Consider the following 9,098-nt stretch of genomic DNA (forward strand, 5'->3'; position numbering starts at 1 on the left):
CTCTCTCTCTCTCTCTCTCTCTCTCTCTCTCTCTCTCTCTCTCTCTCTCTCTCTCTCTCTCATTTTCTAGCCTGTTTTTGACTTTAAACATTACACTAATTTGAGCTTCCTTCAGAAGAGGAAATAAGAGTGTCCTAATCTTCTGGCTTTTTCTCAGTACTATTTCCATAGTAAGTGATTTGATTTGGAGAGAGGTGTGGTTACTGTTCTCTAATAATGGAAGGAAGTCTTCCCTTGTCACAGAAAGCACTCCATTCTCCTCTGATGGGTAGGAAAAGTGTATGGGCAATGGAGTTGCCAAATATCACCCTGTCCTGTACCCAGTGCTAGCATAGAGTTCCTCTGAAGTCTCTTTTTTACCAATAGCATTATTCTCTTGAAGTCTCTGGTTTGAGATCTTCCAATACTACTGCTATTGCAACCTCCAAGGAGTACCATTAGTGTTGTGTCATGTGAGCTCTGGATCAATCACTATTTCGGTGTTATAGACCTCTCCTTCAACCTTTCAAGTTTTCTAGGGCAGGAAAAAATGCCTCACATCAATCTTTTGTTGACTCTGCCACTCCATAATTCAATTTGACCTATTCTTCTAAAGTAATTTAGAAGAGAACACTATGATATTATTCTTAAGAAAATTGATGTCCAGTGAAGTTAAATAACTTATTCAAAGTACTATAGGCCATAAGATCATAGATAGAAATTAAACCAAAGTATTTGATTACAAATGCGTGTTCATTCAACTCTGTGGGCCAAAAGATGCTAAAGATGGAGGATAGGAATATAACCGAGGAAAGAGGGCTACATCTCAAGGAGCTGAAACAGTTACTCAGAGTGGATATGGTTCCCTGCTGGTGAAAAATATTTAATAAAGAAAACAAAATAGAACTATTCTTGGTAGCATCACATGTGAGATAGTTTTATGACATCAGAATATTTCCCAATAGCCTTTTTTCTCAATACTAGTGTCAAAGTTTATTATGTTAGCCCCTTTCCAGTTCCATTTGATCAACTTTAACACTAAGATTGGTTTTTACCTAGAGATCTGTAATTGAATAACTTTAAAAATCTAAAGCTGGATATGGTTCTAATCATAGAAAATTAATTCAAAGAATTTTAGAACTTGAAATATTTATTCATCTTGTAGCTATCAAAAAAGGGGACACCAGAAGGACTTTGGAGGCATTTTTTCAGCTTGCAACAAGGTTATAGAATTGAAATACTCAACTACTCTATAGAAATCTCCATGAACTCCTTAAAAAAAAACTATAGGATTATTTAGTAATGCTACAGTACTCAAGAAAAAAATATAAAAATAAAATAAGGAGAAAGAGGGAGAAACAGGCAGAGAGATAGGGACAGTCAGAGACAGACAGAAAAGTAGAGACAAATAGAAATATATATATATATATATAAAGAAAAAGAGATAGAGACAGTGTGAGAGAGAAGCAAAAAGAGACAAAGAGAAAGCTACAAGGGGCAAACAGAGCAGAAACAGACACTCAAAGGGAGAGATAAAAAGAAATATAAGGCACAGGAAAGTTTGGGAGAGAAGATCTTGAACAATAGTTAGAGTTTGAGAGAGGAGAGATAAAGGGAAATAAGAGGAGAATAAGGGATAAAGAAGATTTGTTAAGTTGCTATTATGTTCCATGTAGTATCCTAAGCACTTTTACAAGTATTATATACAACAACACTGGGAAGCAATTGCTATTATTAACCCAAGTTTATATTTGAAGAAACTGACACAAGAAGAGGTCATCTATTGTTGTTAAATCATAATCATTTCTGTCTGACTTGAAACCTAACTTGGGAGAGGAGAGAAAAAAAGAGGAGTGGAGAGATTTTGCAGAGAGTTTCTTACACTTGAGAATGTAAGTAATTCTTCAGATTTATTTATATACTTGCTTGAGAAATTTTTTCTTAAGGGATACAAGTTCTGTGTTCACATTTCAAAGTTTTCTTGGATGAGTTATATGAGACTAAAATATTACAAAATCTTTGAAAGTGTACCTGTGGCTAGCCTACCATGAGAGAGAGACTCCTGATTCAAACTCTATGATTTTACAGTTGAGAAAATAGCAGTTCCTAGCAGTGAAAATATTTTCTCCAAAGTCACAGGGCTAAGAATAGGATTAGACCACAAGTCTCCTGATAGTAAATCCGATGTTCTTTCTACAAACCTATACTTAATCCTTCACCTGGAGAATTTTAAAAAGGGTGGTAATCTTACCTACATTACCTACCACATACATTCTTTGTTCAATGAAATAATGTAGCTTTGGTAAATCTTAAAGTACTATGTAAATATGAGAGAATAATAATTTTCCAGTGGCTTTCTTTCTTAATGCCTCCTGGAATGGAAAATGTTAACCTGCTTTACTGTATTAAGAATTCTACACATAATCGAGGGAGAGAACAAGGTCATTTTTGGGTTCAGAGATCTTTGGTGCTACCAACAATATGTCATCTGTCTTTAGACCTCCATCCTTGCCTCTCATAAATTAGACATGCAAAGGCCTAACCAGCTACCTCCCTGAGGGTACATTCTAATGGGAGCTGCAGTGGCCTTTTAACATTTCAAGTCATGTTAGCTATTGATGTTAGGGCAATTTTTTTTCCTTTTTGTTCTTCTTCTTTTTGAAGCATGCATTTTGTAAGTATAGCAAAAATGGATTCATTTCTGTACTTCTATTAAATTATTTTGGTAACACATAATATATGGCTTGGAGGAGCATAATTAGGAATAACTGGGTCCAAAAGTCATGCATACATACATATGTACATGGATTAATTAAAGAAATAAGAACGCTTGATTTAATCATCCCAACAATTTATTCTTTCCTTTTCTTCCTTTTTCCCTTCTTTCTTTCTTTCCCACAAATACTTATAAAATTCAAATTATATGTAAAGCAACATATGTGTGTACATATAAACATATATAATGTGTACACATATATCTTTTAGATAGTAGATCTGAATATATACACACATATATATACATGATACATATGAAATATATGTATCATGTATATACATATATATGTATAATAGCCCCTGCTCTGGGGAAATTTATAGCACATTCTCCTGAGAATAGGATGTATGTATTATTTACATAAATAGTAAAATGTAAGATGATATGTCAAGTAATAAAAACTGGATGTATCAGAAATTGACTTTAAAAAGGAGAAAGCACCCGAGTTGAACTTTATTAAGGCTTATAAAAGACAGAATTGAGGAGGAGATGCATTACAGAAATGGGGGAATTCTGTGAAAAATCCATAAATCTAGATTAAAAGATGTTTAGTTTGGGGCATAGACGGGAGGTCTATTGGTCTGGAACATTGCATATGTCTGAAAAATTATAGAAAATGTCAGAAAAGTTCTGAGGATGATAGGGTAGGACTTCCAATGCTAGAATGAGGAGTTTGCTTTTCATCTATGTGAGCCAACAGAATGTAGAGGAGAAATATTGTAAGGGGAGGGGACAATATTAACTAATGCCATTTGGGGGATTGAGAGTGTTAGGAAAGAGAGTAAAAGAGAGAAAGAGACAGAAAGAATGACAGAGAAACAGGGACAGAGAAATGGAGAGTGAAAGAAATTGTGAGGCCAAGTGCTTTGAGGAGTGATATTACTTTCAACCAAAAAATAAAAAGGAATTTCAGGGGAATTGTGCATTTACATAGGAAAATAATACCCAGAATTTCTTCTTCTCAGTATCCCTTCCCTCTTGAAATATTAATTTAGAATTATGAGTGAGTAATTGAACAATATTTTTAAATGAATTAAAGACTATAAAAGACCCAGTTTGAGGCAGGTTGATAATTTAACAAGAGCAATGATACTGGAATTATGAAGCACATCCACCCAATTTAATTCTGATAATCTAATAGATGTGATTTCATTAATGCAGGATTCTTGAATATTGTATATTTTTACTTCTTCATATTTGCACATTCCATATATCTACCTACACAACATTTTAGAGTTATTCCTTGAAATTTCTTTATATTTTGTGGCTATCAGAATCACAGTAGTTTCTCATAATCTATCTTGTGCACTTGTCCTCCTCCTCTTCTTATGTATCCTCAGGACTTAACAGAGTCCATGGAATATACTAGGTGTCTAACACCACCAATACCACCACCATTGACAACAACAACAATTCACATCTGTATCATATTTTTAAGTTAGCAAAGAGTTTTACAAATATTACTTCATCTTATCCCACAATTACCCAAGGAGGTGGATGTTATTATTATTGCCATTTTACAGAGGAACAAATGGTCACACAGCCAGTGTCTGAAGCAGGATTTGAATTCTAAATTAAGGGATAATAAATGATATTAATTATTTTTGTTATATCATTTCAAAGATAACTTTTAAATTGTTTAAACTTTTGTCTTTATTTGCAAATCATCTCCATCCTGCCCTATTTCTGTCCATTGATAAGACAAGCAGTATGATACCTATTATTCATGTGAAATTATAAAAAATATATATTAGCAATATTGCAAAAAAATGAAAACAACATAAAATATGTCTCAATCTTTTTTTTTAACTCTTACATTCTATCTTATTGGTTCTAAGGCAGAAGAGAGATATACAATGGAGGGTAAGTGACTTGCCCAAATCACACAATTAGGAAGTGTTTGAAGCCAAATTGAAAAGTAAGACCTTCCATTTCTGGGTCTGGCTCTCTATCCACTAAGCCACCACTTAGCCACCCACAATATACTTCAAATTATACTCAACATCACTTCTATCTATGGATGAAGGTGGAATTTTTCATCATAATTCTTTCACAGCTGATTATTGCTATGATCTAACTGTTACTGTGAAATATTGTCCTGCTCTTATTCACTCCAGTTTGCAACAATTCATATATGAATTCCCAGGCAATTTCTGAATCCACTCCCTTCATCATTTCTCATAGCCCAACAGTATTCCATCACATATACCACAACTTGTTCATCTATTCCCCATTTGATGATCATGCTCCCATTTTTAATTTTTTGTCACAACAAATGCTTCTATGAATATTTTTTATATATGAGTTTTTTTCTTTTATATTTCTGAGATATAAAACTTGTAATGTTATTGCTGTTTTATAGTTTTATCATACTTTATAGTTTTATAATCCCTTGGGTACAGTTTCAATTTGTTCTGCAAAATGCTTGGATCAATTCCCAACTCTCTCAACAGTACATTAGTATACCTATTTTCTCATATCCCCTCCAGCATTTGTCATTTTCCTTTTGTAATGTTTGCCAGTCTGATAGGTGTGAGGTGATACCTCAGAGCTGTTTAAATGTGCATTTCTCTAATTATGAGTGAATTAGAAAATTTTCATATTACTAAAAAATTTCTGATTTCTCTTTCTGAAAATTTCCTTTTATATTTTTGATGACTTCTGAATTGTGGAATGGGTCTTATTTTTATAAATTTGCCTCAGTTCTCTTTATATTAGAGAAATAAGATCTTTATCAGATCAGTGGTATAATTTCCCACCCCCCTTTTCTTCTTTCTTTTTAATTTTGCCTCAAAGGCTTTGTTATGCAAAACTTTTAAATTATATTATCAAAATTATTCATTTTACCTCCTGTGATCTTTTCTATCTCTTGCTTAGAATCAAAAATTATTCCTTTGCCATAGATCTGAGGAATACCTTTTTTCCTCTTTTCTCCCCCAATTTGCTTGAGATATCACCCTGAATCTGTAAATCATGTACTCATTTTAAGTATATCTTGGTATCAAGTGTGAGATGTTGGTCAATGAAAAATTTATGTCAGACTGCTTTCCAATTTTCCCAGCAGTTACCATGGAATAGTGAATTCTTATTCTAGTAGGTTGGATGTTTTTAGGTTTATTAAATATAAGGTCATTATGGTCATTTTTTTCTATGTCTTATACACTTAGTCTATTCCACTGATCAACCACTCTACTTTTTAGCTCCTATCAAATTGCATGATAATTTCCAATTTTTGCTATAGTTTGACTACTAGGCCTCCTTACTTTACATTTTTCATTAATTCATTGATATTCTTGATCTTTTGTTCTTGCAGATAAATAATTTTTTCTAGCTTTACAAAATAAGTTTTTGGTAGTTTTATTGGTATGTCAATGAAAAAATAAATTAACAGTATTTTCATTTTTATTATATTGACAATAAATGATTTTTTTTATTATCCGACTGAACCATCCTTTCATACTGGTCACACATTTTGATGAAATACTTCACTTTGTACATTGTATATCCTTGCTTATAAAATGTTTTATACCTTGCTCACCTATGCCTTGTGTATGTCTCTCCAGTGGTTGTTCACATGTGTACAAGTCACTATCCTAGTATGTCCATATTTCCAAGTGGCTAGTGCTTCTATCTTAGTGGACTATATACCCTTGAGTTTAGCTCCCTCATAATATCATGCCTTGTATCACAAAAACATTTATGCTTGGGCATTTTAAAAAATAAAGATTCCAACCCTTCAAGGACCAATGATTTAATAGGATTGTAGATTAAGAGGCTGTAGGGACTTTAGTACATTAAATATAACCCCCTTATTTTATTGAGTCATAGAAAGGTTAGGCTATTTTACCAGGATTGCCCAACTGGTAACTGTCTGAAACAGGATTTGAAATTTTCCATCCTTGCAGTCACAAACTCTTTTCTTTTATGGTCCAGTTCAGCTTGGTTCAAAGAGGTTTTTCACTATAAATTTTAGAATATTTATTAAAGTGGGAAAGGGATTTGATTAATGTTAGTGAAGACCATTTAAATTGGAACTCAATATACCATTTCGTCATGACTTTTGAAATTACTCAAAATCAGAATATTACATGATTTCTGAGCCAGTTTATATAAGGTCTTTCAATATCATATAAAGCTTAACTTTCTCTAAAGATCAGAGGAATTTGACAAACTTTTTGCTGCAATATAGTGGGCATTTTCTTAATTACGCTACCTTCCCATTTGCCAGGCCAAGGGAAAAAAAAGGAACAAATTTTGGTTGTTCAGGTAAGAAAGAAAGATATCACCCATTCATGATCTCTCATGAATATATTTTGCCAAATGTCCAGTGAATTTTGTAATTTTATATAATTGAAAGATAGGGCTAACTAATTTTACAGATATAGGATTCTCTCTTCCTTTCTTTTATCTTTTATTTCTTCTCCTCTTCCTCCTCTCACTCTTCATCCTTCTCCTCCTCTTCCTCTGTCTCTCTTTGTCTCTTTCTGACTGTTTTTCTGTCTTTATCTCTATGTCTTTCTCTTTCTCCGTCTTCCTTTCTGCCTCTGTCTCTATCTTTCTGTTTCTGTTCCTATTTTTCTGTCTCTTTATCTATTCCTCTCTTTAACTCTCTCTCCCTCTCTCCCCTCTTTCTTCCCCTCTCTCTGTTTCTCTTTCTCTATTCAATATTTAATTTTCTTTGTTAAAGACTTTTCTGATGAGTCCAATATAAAGAAAGAGACAGAAGCACAAAAAGACAAATCAAAATAAATTGTTATAGAAAATGTCAGAAAGATACGAGCCATTGAATTGAAAAGGCTATTAAAGTCAGACAAATACATATAAAGGAAAAGTACCCTGAAACTCCTGATTTGACAGCCTGATTATGAAAAAAATATGGCTTTTACTACCAATAAAGAAACTTTCTTTGAGCTTGAATGAACCTCTCCTATTTCCTTCTAGGAAATTAAGAGCATACGTGTGGATCTGAAGAATAACAAGACTACCTTTAAAAGCTCTTTTGCTAAATTTTAACTAGGAGAACAGAATTATAATGTACTGGTGGCACAACTGAACTTGAGGTATATATCATCCTCAGAACATTCCTGGAAACTATAAATGAAAAGATATCATGAGATCCTAGATCTGGAACTAGAAGGGGTCTTAGAAAACATCAAGGCCAACTGCCTCATTTATATGTAAAGAAACTGAGATACAGTCTTATTGAGTGATCTGGAAGCATGATAACACTAGTAGATGTCTGAATCAGAATTTGAAGCTAATTCTTTCTGACTCCAAGAACAGCACTCTGTATAATATTTTGCATTGCTTTAAAAAATAAAAACATGGATTCTCTGTATCATAGACATAGAAGGGTTATTGCAGTCCATCTAGCCTATCTCCCTCATTTGACAGATCAATTAACATTTATAAAGCACCTGATATATGTCAAGCACTACGCTAAGATTTGGGGATAGAAAAAGAAGCAAAAGATAGTCCTTGCTCTTGAGCAGCTTATAATCTAGTGGGCAATATAACATACAATCAAGCAATCCATTCAACAATCAATAAACATTTATTAAGCAAGTATCAATTGGCATGTTATATACAAAGCAATGGGGATTCAAAAAGAAGCAAAAGATAGTCTCTTCCCTCAAAGAGCTTACACTCTAATAAGGGAGAAAACATGCAAATAAAAATATATAAAGAAAGCTATATACAGGATAAATCAGAAATGAGTAAGAGAGGGACAGCACAATAATCAGGAGGGTTTGAAAATGCCCTTGTGTAGAAGGTAGCATATTATTTGGGATTTAAAGGAAACAAGGGAGGTATAGGAAGGAAAGCATTTCAAACATGGGGAACAGCCAGGTAACATGCCCAAAGCTGAAAAATGGAATAATATCTTCCTTGTGGAATAGTTAGGGGCTAGTTTCATTATATTCTATGTGTAAAGTGTACAATAAAGTGAAAGAAATCTGGAATAGGAGGATACTAGTTTATGAAGGGTTTTGAATGACAAATATGTTTTGCATGTATTTCTAGAGGCAATAAAAAGTGATTATAGTTTATTTATTGAGTGTGGGATTAGGGGGATGACATGTTCAGAGCAGCACTTTAGGAAAGTCATTTTAGTGGTTGAGAAAGGATAGATTAGAGTTGGGAGAAACGTGAGGCAGGTAGATCCACCAGCAGGCTATTGCTACAGTTAAAGTGTGAGGTGATGACAGCCTACACTAGAGTGGGAGCAGTGTCAGTGGAGAAAAAGGGGTATATCCAAGATATACTACAAAGGTGAAATTTTGGACATGGGAAGTAAGAGAGAGTAAAAAATCTAGGATGATGTCAAGGTTATGAACCTGGGTGA

Source organism: Gracilinanus agilis, chromosome 2 (genome assembly GCF_016433145.1).
Source record: "Gracilinanus agilis isolate LMUSP501 chromosome 2, AgileGrace, whole genome shotgun sequence".
Taxonomy (NCBI): Eukaryota; Metazoa; Chordata; class Mammalia; order Didelphimorphia; family Didelphidae; genus Gracilinanus; species Gracilinanus agilis.